This window comes from Humulus lupulus, chromosome 8 (assembly GCF_963169125.1).
Source record: "Humulus lupulus chromosome 8, drHumLupu1.1, whole genome shotgun sequence".
NCBI lineage: Eukaryota > Viridiplantae > Streptophyta > Magnoliopsida > Rosales > Cannabaceae > Humulus > Humulus lupulus.
Window position 1 is genome coordinate 107769195 of NC_084800.1, and position 23638 is coordinate 107792832.

Sequence of the window (23638 nt, forward strand, 5' to 3'; positions counted from 1 at the left end):
ATAGATTCCATATATGTTAAACTATGGTCCCAGCCATATACATCATTGAGTCCTCAAAAAAATTGTTCTTAGTCTGATCATTTTGACTTATGAACTACCGCTAGTTTGGTCAAGATGCACTAGTCGTGCTCGAAAGCCTTCGAAAGCCTACCTTTGGAGTGTAACCCATTATTTTCAATCAATGACTTAACTCAAGAGTGTGTCTTAGGGTTAGTCAAACTTGAAATACATCACTAATTATATTCTCATAAGAGAAGTCAACCTTGAGATAAAATAAATATATTCGGAAGTCTTTCCTTAGGGAGGCTGCAAACAGAGGCGACATGAGGCCCTTCCTCTGCCTCTTGGTGTTCAAGCAATAATGGAGACTGTTACACCCAGATTTCGAGGCTTGAGGTTGTGACCTCGAAAGCTGGATTCATCAGGTGTGAGCTCGCAATATCTAAAGTGCGTGTTCATGGTCCAGGTGGCAACCTCGAAGATATGTAACCTCAGAGCTCTTTCTAAGCTCGAAAGACGTAGCATCGGAGTATATCCATTGTCAGGTGTCTCGGATCAAGTAGCCCGAGCTTGGTATGGGTATGAGCTCAGAATGTGATAGCCTCGGTGATATTTACCCGCTCCGAGCTGGTGTTAGGGAAAGTTATACAACTCGTAATTTACCTAGAGACCTAGACTGACATAATGCCGACCGCTGACCTCGAATGACTTAGCGAGTCATCTGATGAGACGCAGTCCATGCATTCAAAAGATATTTATTGTTGTATCTTCCCTAAATTAAAGGGATATTAACTAGTCTGTTATATGCCCCTGGTCTTCAGGGGACGTTTCCTTGAATATAGGAGTTACAGAATTTAATGTTATTATTCCCATTAATGAAGAGGGGTATCTTCCCGAAGTATGTGGGAACGAACTCTGAAAAACCTCTATAAATAGAGAGGTCATGAACACTTGAAGAGGACGAAATTTTATGATCTTGAGGGAATTTCTGGAGAATTTATCCCTGAAGGAATTCCAGAAAACTCCAAAGTCCTAATAAAAAAGACTCGTGGACTAGGCAGAGTTAACTATTGAACCACGTAAAAAATCCTCATTGTTTTACTATATTATTTATCTTTGCTATAGTTTTTATTGTTTACGTGCTCTACATTTTAAGTTGACGAAAAACGGCGTCAACAGTTTGGTGCGTTCATTGAGAGCCCTAAGCAGTACAATCCCTGAATAGCTATGGCCGCGAATGATCAGAATATTCTTGAAGAAAACTATCCACGACGCCCTGGGAAGCAGCCAATGGTAAATCCAGAAACTGAAGAGAGAAGTGAGTCCTCCAATTCTCAGGGACCTCCAGCACCTCCGGCTCCAAGGGATGATGAGGACATGTACTACAATCCTGAACAGTACATCCCCATTATGGAACTTGAAAACCAACAGTTAAGAAAACAGTTGGCTGAGGCCAAGAAGCGGAACGAGGAATTGGCTAGGTTAGCTGCGGAGGCCCACGAGGCTCGACCCCAACCTCCGCATGAGAACCAAGCCCCACCTCCTCGGGGCGTTCATGTTCCTCCCCGCAGGCCTCGTGGGTGGCCTCGAAAGAACGCTGCCACAAGGAGACCGGAGCAACCTCCACCACCGGCGGAGCAACCTGCTCCCTCGAGACCCAAAAACACTCGAGCTAGAGCCCCGGTTAATTCAACTGTAGAGTTACCAGCGCAAACTGGGAATAACCGAGCCCCTGCAGAGGCTCAGACTCAGACTCCTGGCGACCCACAGAATGCAACCGAGCCGGCGCGAGCGAACTCGGGACCATCCAGACCCCGGAATAGGTGGCAGCCACCATCACCCATACAGTTCCCTCCATCGCCAATAAGATATCCCTCACCACCTCGGAGGAACGCAAGGCCAACTCAGGGTGATGAGGAAGGGCGGGTAGGACGTAAACAAGGTAATATAGGAGCTGCTAGGGAACGGAGAGACGCCCAGCCTGCGAGAAGCCAAATGTCTTGGTCTCGCACTGCAGAGACAAGGCAACATGAAAGAAATCCATGTCAAAATAACTCTAATGCCCCAAATTTCCTAATAAGGTTTAGGACCTTGATTAGGAGGCCGGGAGGGCCATAATTGATTTATTATAGTATTTAATGATTATATGCATGTCTATGTGAATTATATTATTATATGATGGTGAATGCATGCATATGGGCTCATATTCTAAATGCAAGGGCATTTTGGTAATTTGGCCACTGTGGGCGTAATTGTATATCTTGGGTGCATGGTTGGGATTAATTAATATAGCCACATTATAGGGTGGATTGGTTCGAGTTTTTCGACATGAGACGATCATGAGATGTAAGTGTTCGGTCTAGTCATAACGAGTTTAAGTTCGGGGCTCGGGGTGAGTCTCGGGGTGAATTTAAAGATTAGAGCATTACCGGGAATTAAAGGGTAATGGGATGTGATTTATTGATATTTGAGAATATGGAGATTAGTGGGAATTGGGAAGCGTTAATTATGATTAACGGGATAGGTGGAAAGTACCAATTTTACCCTTGAAATGGTTTAGAGGCTTTTGTTGGCTTAAGGGTATTTTGATCATTTTGGGTTTTGGATATATATAACATAGGAAAGCTGTGGAAACAGAGTCTATCTTCATCCTTCTCCCTTCCTTCCCGTACAAATCTTCCTTCACCCTCTTCTTTGAGTTTTGAGAGCCTATCTTGAGGAAGCAAGCTAGGGAGTCAAGCTTGGGGAGGTTTAGCTTGAGTTCAGCCTTTGGGAAGGATTCAAATCGTGTTGGAGGTAAGTTTCTACCATTAATTTCTGGTGCATACTCTGTTTTGATACTAGTTTTCAGCTTGTGTTTATATGGAGGGTTGTTGGAATTGATGGAGGTTTTAATTGGGGTTTGTTTTGGGTTTTGCTAAGGGTGTGGTATAGAACAAGTTTATGGATTGTATTGGAGGTTTGAGTGGTGTTTATACTGGGTTTGATGGATTGGTTCCAAGAGAAATCGTAGGGGAAGAAAAACAGGGGTTTTGGCTGAATTGGGGGTTGCGCCGCGGCATGGCCAGTGAGAGCCGCGACCCTTGGAGTAAACTGGGTTTGGGCGCCTCTGTCTGAGGGGAGGGCCGCGGCATGGCCAAGGAGGGCCGCGGCCCTTAAGGTCATTTTTTCCAAGGAAGGAGTTTTTAGCTTGGGAATTCAAGCCTTAAGCCTCAGGGTTGTACCTAGTACCCGGTTAAGTGGGGATTGATGTCCCGGAGGCTAGATATTGATTTGGGAACTTAAGTTGATCATTTTTATTGATGTTACCTTATATTTGGTTATGACTAGGTGACCGCTAAAGGACTAAAAGTTGATCGTTCTCAAAGGTCGTTTCTTTTATTAATTCACGCTCGGACTCAAGGTAAGAAAACTGCACCCTGTGTATATGTGACATGCATGGCTATCATGGATGCATGTTGGTTGATTATTGAGCATGACATGCATGGCTATTATGATGCATGTTGGTTGGCTATTGAGTATGACATGCATGGCTATGATTGATGCATGTTGGATGTTTAAATGTAAACATTGTTAGCATAATGAATGCTTGGCAAGCTTTCCCATTTGCATATGATTATTATTGAGGCGTGCTGGATGATTAAGTGTGATGCATGTGATGCACGAGAAACATGTGATTAGGGCATGCCATGAGTGATGAATATGAGATTGGCCAGAGCTTGAGTCTCTGAGTTTGTGCATGATCATGATTATGCTAGAAACTGTTTAGTAAGCATGCTGAATGCCTTATTCTTGGATAACTGGCATATGATACATATTGATAGCATTGCTTACTTGTGTATGGTACTGACTAATTAGTCAGATCGACAAAAGTGTTAGTATCAGCTGTGAAGCTGTGACTTATTTGTCAGGTTCGGCAGTGATACTGAACACAAGTCAGGTGGCGCTGGCTTATTTGTCAGAACGGCCTTAGCGTGAATCACGCAAGCCAACAGAGATTAGATCTAATCGACTACTAGCATTGAATGACTCAAGGAGCATTAATGCCTGACCGACCCTGAGGGTCGATGAATGAAAAAAGAGCTTGGAGCTAGTGGCTTACCTAATAGCCACTCTCCCACTAGGAAAGAGAGCTTGGAGGCTAGTGGCTTACTTAACAGCCACTCTCCCGCTAGAATCATGTGATGTTCACCCATTGGTTTGAAAGCTTTATGTTCAGTGTGATTATAATGATAATCATTTGATAATGTTTATGAAAAGTATTATGTTTTCTTGCTGGGCTTCGGCTCACGGGTGCTATGTGATGCAGGTAAAGGCAAGAGGAAGCTAGACCATCCTTGAGTTGGAGAGCTTAGGTGATGACGTGTACATATGCAGTTGCTCGTTCGTCACGGCCGAGGTTTAAAGTGGAACTAGGGTTGAACCCTGTTTTGCCGCTTAGAACGGCCTGTTGTAAATATTTTCTGTAATAAACTCTGAAATTCATATTTTCGGGATCCCAATATATGTATTAAACGTTCTAGTGAAACGTTACATCCTAACCAAAGTTTTTAAACCCTAAACCGCTAATCATACTTAGTTACACGATTTGGCCAAATGACTCGGTTAGCGAGTTTAGCACTGTTTACAAGGCACACCGTAACGGTCCCTGGAGTTTGGGGCGTTACAATAACCATGCCACAAGCCTTGCCAGTGACGACTCAGGAGACACCAGATCAGTCAGCATGTATGATCAAGGTCGAAGAAATACTGGAAACCATAGGAACCGCTCCGACCTACGGGAACACCTGAATCAGAATCGGGGAAGTGGTAATCCATCGAACCTAGACCTGAGTGATTGCCTAAATGGGCGCAAAGATCCCTTACGAAGATGCGAGCCTAGAATTGTGATCAATGATAGCCAATTTCAGGCGAGACCCCTCGCGGACCCGGTTCAAGAATGAATTGATCAACTGGAAAATGCATTTAGGCTCCTACAGAATGAGCAAGGTCGAAGTTGGGATGAGGATCTCAAACCATTCGCTCCCCATATTTCCAACACTCATTTTCCTCAAGGGTTTCAGATTCCTCATGTCTCGCCTTTTGAAGGAAAGTCCGACCCATACAGTCATCTGAGTACATTTAACACCATAATGAAAGCAAGTAATGTGGGTTACGAGCTCAGATGGATGTTATTCCCAGCATCACTTACAGGACCAGCAAAAAACTGGTTTGAGAAGTACAAGAGACATTCTATCACTTCTTGGGATCAACTATCAAAGGATTTCAAAAAACATTTTAGAGCTATGATCGGGGTAAGACCCGAAGCATCGACCTTGACCAACGTTCGGCAACAGCCAGGTGAAACGTTGAAGAGCTACCTTACAAGGATTAATCTGGAAGTCGCCCGAGCTCGGGATGTGGACGACAGCGGTCATCTGATAGCCGTCCAAGCTGGGGTAATACTGGGAAGTCCCTTCTGGGATGATATGCAGAGGAAGCCTGTGAGGTCCTTAACCGAGTTTAATAGGCGAGCTCAGAGGTTTGTCAATGTAGAAGAGGCGAGGTCAACACTGAATATGACCTCTTAGCCCGTAACTACAACGATAAATGTAAACTCTGCCTCGGCCTCGGCGGACCCGTCAGCCTCAAAACCTCCTGCAGAAAACCCTTCCAAAAGGAAGAAGAACGAAGGAAGTAACTCCGAGGCGGAAGGAGGAAAGAAGAAGAAAGGGGAAAGGTATTTCTCCGTGTACAAAGTGTACACCGAGCTCAACGAGTCTCGAGAAAATATATACTTGGCTAATGAGAACCAGGTCCCTTTCAGGCGTCCAAACCCCATGAGAAATCAGAAGTCCAAGAGGGACTCCAACAAGTACTGTCAATTTCACAGAGATACCGGGCACACTACTGATGAATGCAGTGAGTTGAAGGACGAGATCGAAGGACTGATCTCGAGAGGATACTTCAGACAGTATGTCAGAAACCAGAATAATAATCAGGCTTCTACTAGCTAGAGGGCAGCTGCACCACAGTCAGCTCAAAACAATAATTCACGGGCTAGAGAAGAGGATAGGCCCCCTCCGATTGATGGAGAAGATGTGATAACCATCTCGGGCGGGCCTCATCTCGCAGGGACGGGCAAGAATGCCCAAAAGTGAACGAGCTAAAAACTAGGGACGGGTCCCCCTATGAACTCGAACCTAGAGCTCCAAAGTGCCAAAAGATTGAATCTCAACCGATAACCTTTATCGAGGACGATGCGTCCCATGTTCGGTTTCCCCACAATGACCCACTAGTCATCACTCTCCAGCTCGCAAATAAGAGAGTTCACCGAGTTCTCATAGACAATGGGAGCTCAGTGAACATTCTCTATAAGGCCACCTTAGAAAATATGGGACTCGCGCTTCGAGACCTAAAAACTTATGCAATGACCTTGTACGGTTTTTCAGGAGAAGGGATTGCCTGTATGGGGTCCATTGAACTCCCTGTAACCTTGGGAGACTATCCAATCTCAGCAACCAAGATGATGGAGTTTGTAGTAGTGGACCTACCATCGGCCTACAACGTGCTGCTCGGGAGACCCGCCCTAGTAGGGCTGGGGGCAGTCTCGTCTGTAAGGCATTTGGCCATCAAGTTCCCAACTTCTAGTGGTGTCGGGACGTTGAAGGGAGACCAGTTGGTCAGGAGGGAATGCTATAGCATTTCAATAGGGGAAAGAAGTAGGCGAGCGCACAAATGCTCGTCATTATCCAGAATAAAGACTGGACAATATTGGAAATAGATGAAGAAATCGACCAAAGAGTGGAGGAAAGAGCTGATCTCGAACCATTAGAAGAGCTCGAAGAAGTCAGGCTCGAAGAATCAGACCCCCCGAAAACGGTAAAGGTCGAGAAAAACCTCCAGGAAGAAACTAAATAGCAATTAATTTTCTTTTTGAAGAGAAACCACGATGTCTTCGCGTGGTCACATTCGGACATGGTGGGAATAAGTCCAAATATAGCGAGCCACGTGCTAAATATTGATAAAAGCTTCCTGCCGAAACAACAAAAGCGAAGACAACTGGATGACGATAGGAAAAAGGCCCTGAAAGAGGAAGTCGACAGGTTAAAGGCAAACCGGTTCATTAGGGATGCCTTTTACCCCAATTGGGTAGCCAATCCGGTACTGGTCCCAAAGCCTAATGGGATGTGGCGAACCGGCATTGACTACTTGGACCTCAACAAGGCCTGCCCTAAGGATTGCTTTCCTTTACCGCAGATTGACCAGCTCGTGGACACCATGGCAGAACATGGACTAATGTCATTTATGGATGCCTATTCTGGATATAACCAGATTTCCATGCATGCTCCTGACCAGGAACATACGAGCTTCATAACAGATAAAGGGTTGTATTGTTATAACGTCATGTCATTCGGGCTCAAAAATGCTGGGGCCACATACCAGCGGCTCGTGAACATGATGTTCTCCGAGCAAATAGGGAGCAACGTGGAAGTTTATGTTGATGATATGTTAGTCAAATCTCAACTTAACAATAACCATGTTGATGACCTCGAAGAATGCTTCGCCGTGCTCCAGAAATATAACATGAAACTTAACCCTCAGAAGTGCTCTTTCGGAGTGTCTTCAGGAAAATTCCTGGGTTTCATTGTAAATTCTCGAGGAATAGAGGCTAATCTGGATAAGATCTAGGCCTTAATCGATATGCCTTCACCTCGAAAACACAAAGATGTCCAGAGTTTGACAGGCAGGATGGCGGTGCTAAGTAGGTTTATATCAAAATCTACAGACCGTTGTCTTCCGTTTTTCAACCTGTTGAGGGGAGGCAAGAAGTTTGAATGGACAGAGGAATGCGAGTTGGATTTTCAGGAACTCAAGAAACACCTCGCAGAGCCCCCTATACTGTCAAAACCTATTACGGGAGAAGTTCTGTACTCATATCTTGCTACGACTGAGCACGCCATAAGTGCAGTACTCGTACGAGAGGAAGAAAAGGTGCAAAGGCCCGTGTATTACGTCAGTAAAAGGTTACTGGGGGCAGAATCGAGATATCCCTTGATGGAGAAGCTAGCTCTCAACTTAATTCACTCATCTCGAAAACTTCGACCCTACTATCAAGCGCACCCCATTCATGTACTAACTGATCAACCACTAAGACAAGTCCTGTCTAAGTCGGAAGCTTCAGGTCGACTTCTTAAATGGGCAGTTGAACTCGGGTAATTTGAGATCACCTATCATCCAAGGACGACCATTAGGGCACAGGCCTTAGCGGACTTAATAGTGGAGTGTACTGGCATGACCAACGATAAAGTTATAACCCCGGCCCACGAGCTGTGGAAACTTTACGTCGATGGGTCATCTAATGAAAATGGATCAGGGGCAGGAGTAATTTTGATCACTCCTACTGGAAGCAGATTTCACTCTGCCTTGAGATTTGACTTCGACGCATCAAATAACGAGGCCGAGTACGAGGCTTTACTGGCGGGACTTCGTATAGCCAAAGAGCTCAAAGCTAAAGCAATACATTGCTACAGCGGCTCCCAGCTAGTGGTTAACCAAATTTTGGGAGAATACCAGGCTCGTGGTACAAGAATGGCAGCATACTTGGAAAAGGAAAAATCAACATTGGAACATTTCTAGTTCTATGCGATAAAACAGGTCCCCCGAGAACAAAACTCGAATGCGGATGCCTTAGCCCGGCTCGCTACCTCTAATGAGAATGACGAACTGAATGTCGTACCAATTGAACATCTCTCGGCACCTAGTATTAACGAGCCAGAGCAGGAAGACGTGTGTATGATCGATTCCGAGTCTACCTGGATGACTCTGATAATTGAATATCTCAAGACCGGCATCCTTCTGAAAGAACGGACCAAGGCTCGAAAGTTGATGTATCAAATCCCTCGTTATACGATTATAGATGGAAGGCTGTATAGAAGGGGATATTCCATGCCACTACTTCGGTGTGTGACTCCACTCGAAGCTAAGAAAATCATAGAAGAAATTCACGAAGGGTTCTGTGGAGACCATACTGGGGGCATAGCCTATCCAAGAAATTCATACGCCAAGGATACTTCTGGCCTACCATCAAGTCTGACTCATTCGACTACGTGAAAAAGTTTGATAAGTGCCAACGATTCGCCATGATTCCTCGAGCTCCACCATCCGAACTGACAATGATGACCTCCCCATGGCCATTTGCGGTATGGGGAATCGACCTCATAGGCTCTCTTCCGACTGGCAAGGGCGGAGTAAAGTACGCGGTAGTCGCTGTAGATTACTTCAGAAAATGGACAGAAGCTTAACCTTTGGCGACTATAACCTCCAAAAAATTCCTCGACTTTGTGGTGAAAATATCATATGTCGATATGGGATGCCGAGGAAAATTGTGTCTGATAACGAAACCTAGTTCGACAGCGATCTGTTTACCAACTTTTGCGAAAAAAATGGAATAATAAAGAGTTTTTCGTCGGTGGCCCATCCTCAGGCGAATGGCCAGGTCGAAGCTGTGAACAAGACTCTAAAAAGTTCACTGAAGAAAATGTTGGAAGAAGCAAAAGGAAGATGGCTCGAAGAATTGCCCCAAGTCTTATGGGGGTATATGGACCACAACTCGTACATCAACAGGACATACCCCGTTCTCTCTGGCGTACGGTTGCGAGGCTATGCTGCCAATCGAGGTCAAAATTCCTACAATTCGAACCCTCGCTTATGAACAAGCCTCGAACCACACTCATCTCGAAGAAACTCTTGACTTGATCGAAGAAAGAAGGAACGGAGCTCAGTTAAAAAATGCTGCATACCAACAGCGAGCTACCCGGTACTTCAACAAAAGAGTTCGGGATCGAAAATTTGGCATGTGAGATTTGGTGCTAAGGCGTGTATTCTTGGCAGCACGGGATCCAGCAGCTGGCGTGCTTGGGCCAAATTGGGAAGGACCCTACCAGATAGAGTCAGTCAATCGACCCGGCATTTACAAGTTGGCGAGATTGGATGGAAGTCTAGTACCGCGAGCATGGAATGGCGAACACCTACGACCTTACTATCAATAGTATAGGAAGGATATTGCCTGTAACCATGCTTGTTTATCTGTAATGTTTTTCTATTTTTGGATTTTGTCAAATAAAGGTTGATTTCGTTTAATATGCTGTATTTTTTGCAATCTCTCTTAATTTAATAACCTATGGTCACACTCATAGGATATTAAGGGGGGCATTAGTGGTACATATACCATCAGCTTGAAAAATAAAATAGCATATACGAAACACATACAAGTCTTTGGCCATAGCCAAAGGCGTGAACTAAGATAGTTTGGTTATAACCAAACTATCGAAAACATACAAGTGTTTGGACATAACTAGATACGCGAGCTAAGACAGTCTGGATATAACCAAACTGTCAAAAGTACACAAGTATTTTGAAATAACCAAATGCGCGAAACGAGATAAGTTTGGGTATAACCAAGTTGGCAAAAAGATAAAAATGTTTGGATGTAACCATATATGCAAACTAGATTAAAAATTTAAGTGTGTGGATTACAAACCTAACATGACCTTAATAGGTTTGGAACAAACTAGCTAAAACTAATCAGCAGTAAGTTTGAGCATAACCCACTTCGTGTTAAGTCGAGATCGAGACTGGAGTATCTTGCAAAAAAATATTTTCGACCTCATAACCTCGGAGAGCTAACCGAGGACGAGAAAAAGTAACTAAAAAGTAAGATACAACTAAACCACCTATATTACATGCCATATAAGTACTTTCGGGTGCATGGTAAAAGTAATATCCGATCTTGAGAAATAACAAGGTCGGAAGCAGATAATTCGAGCAAACTGTGCATGAATGCATTGAACCTCGAGCATGAATCCAAATTATGTTTGTGTGGTTAAACAGGCATATATGACACTTTAATTTAGGTTGCGCAAAATATTTCGACTCAAGAAATATAAAGCAAATGTATTCAAGTTCAAAAAAACTGTTATCCCCAAAAATTGGAATCGATGACGTGGCAATAGAGGTGACAAGTGGCAGTACATGGTCTGTAAACGACACATTAATAGTCAATAAATATATTGGCTCCTTAGAGTTGTGATAAAGTGATCTGGCTTAGGAGTGACCCGGTAGACCAATTAAGAAATTTGACTGGCCAGTTAAGTGTCATGACCGACCAGGCATGACTTTGTCCGACCAGTCATATGATTGTCTGCCCAGGCATGACCTTGTCTGCCAAGTCATGACCATGTTCGACCAGTCATGACCATGTCCGACTAGTCATGACCTGTCTGCCCAGTCAAGTGCATGTCTGCCCAGCCAAGTGCATGTCTGCCCAGTTAAGTGCATGTCTGCCCAGTCAAGTGCATGTCTGCCCAGCCAAGTGCATGTCTGCCCAGTCAAGCGCATGTATTCCCAGTCAAGTGCATGACTGCCCAGTCTAGTGTGTGTCTGCCCAGTGAAGGTGTGGTCGACCAGCTTGAATGAGATATGGATCAACTAGATAGAGCAAAGCTATGCAAGAGATCCCAGAAACGGCTTCAACAAGAATCTCTCATTTATCCCATGATTGTAGTATACTGTTATATTTTGAATATTATTGTAAATATATTCAAAGCTGCCCGGTCTTGGCTTGCGCGGGAATCTCTCATTTATCCCATGATTGTAGTATACTGTTATATTTTGAATATTATTGTAAATTAAATATAATGAGAATAACAAAATATCCCGATTATGGGGGGATATCATCTGTACGATCCTAAGCCTATAAATACAAGGCTTATGGCATCATAAAGAGGACTTTTAGAATTTTGAACTTTTGATCTGAATTTTCTAGAGAGAGAGAGTACTTGTATTTGAGAGAATTCTTGTATTCTTGTAATCTACACTGAAGAAACTCAGTTGACTCAGGTTCATCTGATCTTGAGTGTAGATCTATAATCACAACTCTAAGTGGATTAGGCTATTACCAATATATTGGGGCTGAACCACTATAAAATCGTCTGTGTCGTTTATTTTCTCTTGAAGGTTTTATCATTTTTGACGTTCACACGTCGTTGGCCAAAAACGCGGTCAACATTTTGGTGCTTTCATTGAGAGCCTAAAGAGAAGAAGCACACAACTATCATATCGAAATGGCACCCAAGAATACCAATGTGGCATCCAAAAAGTCAGGCACGTCAAAGGAGCCTGCCAGATCAGAAGGTCCTAGCCTTCAAGACCGTGAAACTGAGCCTAGAGTCGTGCTCGAGGACGTGACTCCAGAAGTTGAAGAGCTCCAGGAAGCCATGAGTGCCTTCTAGGAGGAGATGGCACAATTCCACGCCAGAAAGGCGTTTGCTGAAGAGATGGCCAGGCAAAAAGTCGCGTTAGAACAGCAAAGGCGCGATATGGAGGCCAGAAGCGAAGAGCTCAGACAGCAACAGGAGGAGGTCAACTGGAGACATCGTGAAGCAGCACTTGCTCTAGAAGCGGATACCCAATTGGCCCAAGCCAATGCTCAAGCCGCAGCACAAGCAGCCACCCAGGGACAAGAAATAATGACGCTGGTCGGAGGACCACTGATAGAGACGATTCTCGAGGACCGGGCAGAAGTAGGAGTAACCCCCCTGGTCGGGAAGATGATGGGGACCGATCCAGAACTGCCTCAATGCAAAGGGAGCACTCTAGAACCCCCTCCAGGAGCCACCGATCAGAGACTTCTAGATCAGGGAGTCACCGGTCGGGCAGTAGAAAGACTCCACCCAGGCAGGATCAGACCAAGACTCCTCAAGAGAAGAGGACCTCACAATTCAAAGATGGGCATGGTCGTGATGAGGCAGATAGTCATCACACCGATTAGTCAAAGGAAAAGGGGGGCAACGACCAATAAGGAAGGAAAGACTGCCCAGGACATACCGAAAGGCCTCCACTGCACCCCGACCAGCAGCGTAGTAGGAGAGAGCAAGTCCCGCCTAGTAAGCTCTCTGGGAAATCGAAGAGTACGGTGTTCGATCGGGCCGGAGAGCATGCTTCCCGGAAGGATCTAAGGGATGTTTTCACCAAAAAGCGGAGGACCAACCTGGTCGAAGGGCAAAATCTGGACCGCCCTGCCAGTCAAGTAGAAATACTTGACGACAGCGCGCCAGATGGTAATGCCCGACCAGGCGGTCAAGATCTTGGAACTTCATCAGTTGCACCAGCCATCCAAGCCCAGTTGGATGTACTAGCAGCTGCAGTGCAAGGTTTGTCAAAATGACCTTCCGGGATAGATGCGATAGACCACCGGAGTGGCAGCCCATTTTGTGCCCGGATTAGAGCAGCCCATCCACCGGCAAAATATAAAGCACCGGTTCTGCCAGTATATATAGAAAAGGCAGATCCCATCAGACATGTTGGGAAATTTGAGGACCAGATGGAATTGCTTGGAGTAAGTGACGATTATCGGTGTAGAGTTTTCCCGACTACATTGTCGGATACTTCCCAGGAATGGTATTGGAAGTTTAAGCCAAACTCCATTATCTCTTGGGAAGCATTCAGGAAGGAGTTTTGTAGACAATTTGACACTGCCCGGACTCCACCAGTTTATGCCAACCACTTGGCAGATACCAAACAAGGAAAATATGAGTCTCTAAAGAATTATATACAGAGATTCATGAGAGAAGCCAATAGAGCAACTGCTGTAGGAGACGAGGGGAAGATGGTTGCAATATCTACTAGGATAACTTATCGGAGCCCTTTGTGGGATAGCATACATAGAAATCCAATTTCAACACTTCAACAATTTCATGACCGAGCAGACAAGTATATGAAATTGGATGATGCAATCGAGAAAGAGGAGAATGGCATAAACAATCCAGGCGGATCAACTGACTCTCCTAAGGATGGTGGAAAGAAACATGGAAATAACGAGTCTGACCACCATGAGGAAAAGAAAGTAAAGTTGAGTTCGAATGAAAAGACAACTAAGTATGAGCCTCAGTTCACTAACTACACCACTCTCTCGACCAGCCGAGCAGAGATATATCTTGCTAGTCATGAAGAGGTTCCCTACAAGAAGCCTCCCCCCATCAGGAAAGAGATGAGGAAGAGAGATATGAATAAGTTTTGTTGTTTCCATGGAGATTATAGTCATGACACGAATGAATGCAATCACCTTAAGGACGAGATAGAATTTCTTCTCCGGTCGGGCAATTTGAGGAATTACCGAGCAGAGACACCCCAAGGAGAAGGAGGCAGCAACAATCCTGGTTTTAGACGACAAAGATCTCCACCCTTGCAGCCCGGACTTGTGGACTTTACCTTAGACACTATATGTGGAGGTCCATACTTGGCTGAGGAGAGCAACGAAGCAAGGGAGAGGTATGCTGAGTGGGAGTGCTAGGATAAGAAACCACTGGAGTGGCGAGCATCGAAGGATATATTATTTCTAAATACCGCTTTCAGAGTGGTAGCTTGATTTCGAGTTGTTTGACTTGTTATTTAAGTTTGGTTTATGAGCTGGTTATTTGCTAACCAGTCATTTTATTTTTGAACAATTTTGGTTGTTTAAGACTCGTTATTAGACATGTTTTGTCCTTTTTAATTTACGAGTAGTAAAAGAGACTACGCGCAGCGTGGTCGATTCTTGCTACAAATATGCATGTGTGTTAGTTATCCGACCAGTGTTCAACTGGTCGGTAAAATCGGACAGTGTTCAACTGGTCGATACGTTCAAGCAGTGCTCAACTGCTCGAATATTTTCCATATATTCTATGTGTTTCACGAGTAATTAACTGCTCGAATAGATTCGGTCAAGTAGCAAGTGACTAAGGATCTTTCAACCCTCGATCACCTGGGGGGCACATGGGGTATACTGGTATATTATTTAATACAGGCAATAAGAGCACGAGTTAATATATCTATTTTTAGGCTGACTTGTAAATTTTCGAAGTCCAAAAAGGCCATTAAGCTAACTTGTTTGACAAAGCTTAAGTAACTTGGAATTTTTTAAAATTTCAAGTTAGAAGCAGATATTTGTGTGACAATAAACATTATGCTCATAAAATATTAGAGCAATAAGAGTGTGAGAAAGTATACTTAGTATGGACTTATGAAATGTCTAGAATTTCTAAGTTAGAAAACTAAGTACTCATGCGAAAATATAAGGTATACACCAGAGTGACTTTACTATTAAAAAAACTTATAACGTTTTAAGTTTAAAAAGACTTAGAATGTTTTAAGTTAGAAAAGAAAAGTAAAGTATAAATGCCAACAAATCAGATGTAAGAGAGAAATATCAAAGCTGCTAAGCAACAATTGTCCTCACAAGAATAAAGAGAAAACTACTAGCCGGGTACAAGGTTTAGTTGATCAGGTGCAAAGTTTTCCTGGTCGGGAGAGCAGATACAACTTCCCTGGTCGGCTAAGCATGTATCACTGATCGAGTAGGAAACTCTGTTGTTTAGCATGATTAACATCGATGAGTCCCTGGAGTGAATCAAACAAACACGAGCAAATGAATGCAAAGTACAAATATTTATTTTTATTACTTAGATGAATATTCATCTAAGTGGTAAAAGTATAATGTGCATAAGGGAAAAATAACTTTTGTGCCTAAAAGTGCTTAAGGAGCCAATCAGCTGTGTGTGCATTCGGGCGGGTGAATGGCGTCCGAGCCAAGGTATGCATCCAAAGAGTTGGCATATCTGGGGCTATGTCCGAGCACGGTGGTGCTGTGTTCGATTGGATGGGCAACATGTCCGAACAGCCTAAAGGGTGCGTCCGAGCGGATGCTGGCAGCGTGTCCGAGCAATGGTGCGTATGTCCGAGGAGCATCAATCCGTGCGATGCTGGTTGGGAGATGGTGCGTACGTCCAAGGAGCAGCAATCCGTGCGTCTGAGCAGCTGGAAGCTGCATCTGAGCGGTTGGAGGATCTTCTGAGCGGCTGCATGCGTGTCCAAGCGGCTGTGTCCGAGCAGCATTCGTCCGTCCGAGTAGCACGCGTCCGAGGAGCTAAGCCTTGGACATCCGAGCGGATGTAGAGGCATCCGACCAGCCAGCACCGAGGTGTCCGAGTGCATGTCCGAGGGGCATCAAGGTGACCGATTGGTGGGCATAGAAATTCAAGACTAAATCTTTTGCATCCGAGCAGCTTAGGGCATACCCATTGTCCGAATGGTTAGAAAAAATAATGACTAATTAACTATAAGGTCCAAAAGGACAATAAATCTCAAGGACATGGGGCACAAACATGTTTTCTTACTCATGGGATACTACCACAAGATCAAAAAATAGAATTTGAAGAAATCAAAAGACAAGTTCAATCGTGGGATTACGTGAAAGTTATCGATTGAATGGAAGCTTTTGGATGACCTCGAAAGCATTTTGCTAGAAGAAACGTTTATTATGTGAGTATATCATATAATAAACTTGGGGGGCAAATGTTATCCCCAAAAATTGGAGATCGATGACGTGGCAATAGAGGTGACAAGTGGCAGTACATGGTCTGTAAACGACACATTAATAGTCAATAAATATATTGGCTCCTCAGAGTTGTGATAAAGTGATCTGGCTTAGGAGTGACCCGGTAGACCAATTAAGAAATTTGACTGGCCAGTCAAGTGTCATGACTGACCAGGCATGACCTTGTTCGACCAGTCATATGATTGTCTGCCCATGCATGACCATGTCCGACCAGTCATGACCATGTCTGACCAGTCATGACCATGTCCGACTAGTCATGACCTGTCTGCCCAGTCAAGTGCATGTCTGCCCAGCCAATTGCATGTCTGCCCAGTTAAGTGCATGTCTGCCCAGTCAAGTGCATGTCTGCCCAGCCAAGCGCATGTCTGCCTAGTCAAGTGCATGTCTGCCCAGTCAAGTGCATGTCTGCCCAGTCAAGTGCATGACTGCCCAGTCTAGTGCGTGTCTGCCCAGTGAAGGTGTGGTCGACCAGCTTGAATGAGATATGGATCAACTAGATAGATAAAAGCTACGCAAGAGATCCCAGAAATGGCTTCAACATGAATCGGTCTTGGCTTGCGCGGGAATCTCTCATTTATCCCATGATTGTAGTATACTGTTATATTTTGAATATTATTGTAAATTAAATATAATGAGAATAACAAAATATCCCGATTATGGGGGGATATCATCTGTATGATCCTAAGCCTATAAATACAAGGCTTATGGCATCATAAAGGGGACTTTTAGAATTTTGAACTTTTGATCTGAATTTTCTAGAGAAAGAGAGTACTTATATTTGAGAGAATTCTTGTATTCTTGTAATCTACACTGAAGAAACTCAGTTGACTCAGGTTCATCTGATCTTGAGTGTAGATCTATAATCACAACTCTAAGTGGATTAGGCTATTACCAATATATTGGGGCTGAACCACTATAAAATCGTCTGTGTCGTTTATTTTCTCTTGAAGGTTTTATCATTTTTGACGTTCACACGTCGTTGGCCAAAAACGCGGTCAACAAAAACAAAAATAATACCAGCTCTTTCACGAGCTATAAAATTGTCTCGACCCTATGGGCATAAAAAAAAATTACTACATAAAAGGATATTACAAAAGATTCCAAGGGACGCAGCCTTGAGGCAAGAATTAAGAAGGAGGAACATTAAGGAATCATGCATTCCTTAAGGGCAAACCCTAATTTTTTACCCGATATCTTGGTGTACAAGATACGGTTCCTGAAATTTGAAAACCCAAAAGAGGAACCATTTTTGGACCCCTTTTTCGCAGAAACTGGGTTTGAACCTAATGTCTACTAGTTGAAGCACCCTAATCCTAATGCGATTAAACTAGTGATTTGATAAATGGGACGAGAATAAATCCTAATGCCCATGGTGTAACAGAAGTATAAGCATGCATAAAAAAAAATGTATGTACGTAACGCAAAAAAGCCATGAACAGATACTTACACAGTGTGATCGGCGGAAATAGAGAAATGGACGATCGTATGAGTGGTTGCAAGTGCGATCTCACTGAGTCAAAAAGTCCAACGTAGATTTGTCTTCTCGATTTAGAGAACATGCAAGAAGTGGGCAATGAGTTTTCTGGTTTTCTTTTCTTTCCTTTTTTCTCTTTGATGGACGTGAAAAGAAAAGAGGAAGAAGACGACTGGGGGCTTATTTATAAGCCCGTGGGAATACGAAGGGCTGGATTCATCTGGGCCATTGGCCAGATTCCGTATCAGATCAACTGGCTAGGAACCCGTGAGGTGATAATACCCAAAAAGATGGTAGGCGGATAGGCGTGGGTAGGTTTCCATGGTACTCAAGTACATTGAGTGAGCAATATGCAACTAACGCGTGTCCATACTCGAGTATGTGTGATGGAATGGATCCTGATGAAAATAGTTCAAAAGTTTCCTTCTCATAGGATTCGAATTAATACTTTTGAGGGGGCAAAATGTTACACCCAGATTTCGAGGCCTGAGGTTGTGACCTCGAAAGCTGAATTCGTCAGGTGTGAGCTCGCAATATCTAAAGTGCGTGTTCATGGTCCAGGTGCCAAACCTCGAAGCAAGGTGGCAACCTCGAAGATATGTAACCTCGGAGTTCTTTCTAAGCTCGAAAGACATAGCATCGGAGTATATCCATTGTCAGGTGTCTCAGATCAAGTAGCCCAAGCTTGGTATGGGTATGAGCTCGGAATGTGACAACCTCGGTGATATTTACCCGCTCCGAGCTGGTCTTGGGGAAAGTTATACAGCTCGTAATTTACCTAGAGACCTAAACTGACATAATGCTGACTGTTGACCTCGAACGGCTTAACGAGTCATCTGATGAGATGTAGTCCATGCATTCAAAAGATATTTATTGTTGTATCTTCCCTAAATTAAAGGGATATTAACTAGTCTGTTATATGCCCCCTGGTCTTCAGGGGATGTTTCCTTGAATATAGGAGTTACAAAATTTAATGTCATTATTCCCATTAATGAAGAGGAGTATCTTCCCGAAGTATGTGGGAACGAACTCTGAAAAACCTCTATAAATAGAGAGGTCATGAACACTTGAAGAGGACGAAATTTTATGATCTTGAGGGAATTTATGGAGAATTTATCCCTGAAGGAATTCCAGAAAACTCCAAAGTCCTAATAAAAAAGACTCGTGGACTAGGCAGAGTTAACTGCTGAACCACGTAAAAAAATCCTCATTGTTCTACTATATTATTTATCTTTGTCATAGTTTTTATTGTTACGTGCTCTACATTTTAAGTTGACGAAAAACGGCGTCAACAGAGACCATGAGACTTATTGTCATAGCTCCCTCTCCCACTCACTATTTTGGAAAAGTGTGTTTTTCACAAAATCAATATTTTTTTTAATTTAGTTGTAAAAATTAATTTAATTATTTTTACCAAATGATATTCTAATAATTACTAATCCAATTAAACAAAACAAAACAAAATTGTGCCCTTAATTCTAATTTTGTTTTAATTAAGATAATATCATTTTTATTTTAATAAAATATTTTTCATTAAAACAACAAATTAAACAACTTTAATTTTGATTTACCATCTTAACTAATCAAGACTAAATTTATTATTATATGATTTATCATATATAAGCATATAAAAAAATATAGGACGTTCCTAATAGCATGTTTCTACATGAATGTAATGCATGCTAATTGCATACTGTGTGAGTATATGAATGACATGTTATAATGCATGGCAAATATTAAACATTTTAATCACATTCAAACATTTATAATAAGTAAATAAAAGTGGGTATGGTAACTTTTGGGTATTTCTAAAAAAATCACAACACTTGCAAAAATATACATGAAAATGTAACCTAGACTAACTAAGGCCAGATAAAAACACTTTGATCTTGAACCTTGAGATGTAGTCTTGTTGAGTCAATGCCACCATTTTCATTATCCATTTTATATTATACAACTTTTTAATTATTTTAAACAAACATTTAAGATAATTAAACTTTGGGGTTTAACACCTAAACGTTTCTAAGGCCCAATTTGAATTTGGGTAATTTTAATTAAAAAAATTAAACAATTTAATTTTAATAAATAAAAATTCAAGATAATTTTAATTTTAGATATTTTAATTAAAACAATTTTAATTATGGAAGATAACAATTAAAACATGTTTAATTAAGGAAAAAATCAACATTATTTCAATTAAAGAAATTTCCAAATTAAAACCATTTTAATTCAAATTTCTGATTTTTAATTAAATGAATAATTAAAAAATTAATTATGGTAACAACACACTACCAAAAAAGGGGCGGCGACTGGTGGAGGAGCAGCTGGGGCGCGCAAGGGTGTGGTTGGCGCAGCAGGCAGGTACGGGCTCGAGGCTTAGGGAATGGGCTCTAACAGAATTTTACCCATAATTTTTAAAGAAAAAAAATACACAATTCCTATGCCTCAAAATGGCTTACATATTTCATCTAGAAATTTTAAGAACAATTCATTAACCCAAAAGCACCATTATAAACAACTCTTAAGAATCTATCATCATAAAAAATAAACATTCATCCATCAAAACATATATCAAATATAATATAAAAATGCATATAATCCCACACAACAATTAATAATGTGTATAGATTAATGACATGCTCTTGTACCAATTGTTAGAAAAAATATTTAGAGCACGCAGCAAAACGGGCGTGGTTGGCCCATGGGGTACAACAATAAAAAAAATTCATTAATCATATAAACAGTTTATATGACCAAGAAAACATCCATCTATAAACATTAATATACAATATTATTAATCATGAAACATATATATAAATATACAATATATTTATATATAACATATAAACATACAAGAATATGAACTTTTACCTCTTGAAGCCTATCAAGTGTCATTTAGTCTTTTCGTATACTTATCGATGTTCCTATCCAAAGCTTTAAGCACTCAAACCACGATCTTCTGGAGTGTTCTCTACACCTCAAGATGTGTATGGGCACGTAGAGAACATGTGTTTACAATTTTAGGAATCACAAGTATTTTTCAACACATGAGAACTTGGATTATGGTATGAGAATGGCTAGAATAAAGACAAATAAGAAAGACTTTTTGTCTGACAAAAATTATGAGAACTATTCTGAATTGTCTCTGTATTATGTCGTTGTGTTATGTTGTTTCTTCTCTTTATTCTATATCATATATATAGAGATAATTATATTGCCTTTTTATTCCTAATAATAATAGCAATATAATAATATTATCATAATGATGCTAGAATTTGATTTAGATAAATATCTAACTTATCAAATTTGAAAAAATTATTTTCAAATTATTAATTAATTAAATAAAAAAAATAAAAACAACACTGATACAATATCAATGTATTGATACACACATGGCACAGTCCTTGGACTGTGTCATGTGTGTAATGTTATATCCATTTTCAAGGATACTGCATTTTTTTTTTTTTATTTAACAAAAATCAATCTTCCCCAAAATAAGGTATTAATATTTTTAAGGAAAAGATGACAAGCTTATTTCAAAATTCAAAATTCAAATTGATGATCATCATTATCATCATCTTTTAAAATTCAATAAATCAAAAAAATAATTTTTGACTTACCAATTTTATTTTCTCCCACTCAAATAAAATAATTAATTTATTTATATATATGAAATTTGAAATTTACATATTTAAATTAATAAATATATTTTCAAAAATTAATAACTAATTCCAAATTAATTATTGAACCTCAATTATCATATAATTGTATATTTGACTCAAAGAATAAAATTATTCTCAAATTCCCAAATTACAGTTTTACCCTTGTATCAACTCTTACATTGATATGATGTTGATAGAGTCACCCTGGGGACCTATAATATCAAGCTCCAATAAATATTAGATTATTACTCAAAGCTCATTGATTAAATAATCATATTTATAAATATCATGATTACTCCACTATAAATATGAGATTGAACTCTTGATAATTATAGACATATATTTACTAAGTACATTATTAAAGAATTAAGTGTTCAGTGGTATAATCATTACATACAACGTTATTCCTCTATTAATGGTTCATAATTAAAAGGGAATAAAATTATCACTTTACCCTTTTAGTTATATCTTGTTCCTAGTGTACCATTGACTGTAGTGAAGGTTGTGTCACAACAAGTTTGTGACGTGAGCGCTCATAACCTTTTCAGTTCCAAAAGTCTAACCCAATAGGGAACCATTATTCAATCTATAAGAAGGTATATATTCCATATCTGTTAAACTATGTCCCCAACCATATACATCATGGAGTCCCCAAAATAATTGTTCTTAGCCTGATCATTTTGACAAACCTTAATGCATGAATCAAATGATCAGATGACATATAGGAGTTCATTGCAACCTTAGGATTAATATCATCGTGCATATGATCATCGTTTGATGTATTTGATTAATAGGATGAAACAGTGTTTAAACAAGTATTAACAAAACATCTAGTCCAGTTCTATATATCACTATATATAAAGCACATTCACTAAAGTGTCCTACTACACCAGTGACCTGGATCTAGGTCACTTGTATTCATAATACTAGCGAACCGTACTATCAGTAATTAATCTAAAGATTCCATAACTTTATTTTACTGCGAACTATTTTAAGTTTATTATCTTAATCTCGATCCTCTCATACCAATATGAGATTAAGACCACATAGATAAACTTTGGAATTTTCTGATATTCACTTAATATAATATCAGACATAGTCTGTATATATAATAATTCAATTCAATTATTTATTTCATTTAAAATATTTGTCAACAACAATTGCTTTAAGAGCACTATTCACAACATCACACACTTTTATTTCTAGTAGAACTGTTAATATTGTAAATGTACCTAGTGAATTATTTAATATGGGGTTTGGGACTATGTTACCCTCTCGAGAAATTGTAATATCTAAAAATTGGGTTAAAGTTGTACCTTTATGGATAGATGGGAGGGAATTGTATGCATACTTGATTGTATTAGATTTATCTTGTAACGACCCGGATTTTCAAGACTCGATAATGCGGAAATATAAATGTTTTCATTTAACAAAATGTCTCAAAAACCCATAGAAAAAAAAAACTTTTTAAAAAGTCGTATGGCCATACTTAACATTTAGTTACAAACATGTTTTACAAAGATTAGAGTGAGCCTAGTTTAGGAAAATTACACAACATTTCCAAAAATAAAAAGGCTTCCCAAAAGGTCGGTCCACATGTACATTTGCAAGGAAGACTCCAGCGCTCACTGCTCTGCCTTGCCCTTGCACTTACCTACAACATGAAACAACTAGGTAAGCGAAAACGCTTAGTAAGATCAACTTTCAAACAAGCATGTAGAGAATTAGGGTTCCGGACCCATCCGGACCCTACACAATCAATTTCAAGAACGCTAAAGCGTCCTGGCAAACTTATGGTCATGCCTGATAACCAATGATAAATCAATTCATAACTAGATAAAAAAATCCTGCACTCAGAAAAATCCCAGAACAAGCAGATATATTATATCACAGCTAATTCTTATCAACAATTATATCCCTGCACTCAGAAAATCCCAGAGCAAGCAGATATATTATATCACAACTATATCTTATCAACAATTATATCCCTGCACTCAGAAAATCCCAGAGCAAGCAGATATATTATATCACAACATAATTCGAGACCAACGCTCGACAATTTCCAACAATTCATGCGTAACGCGCCCT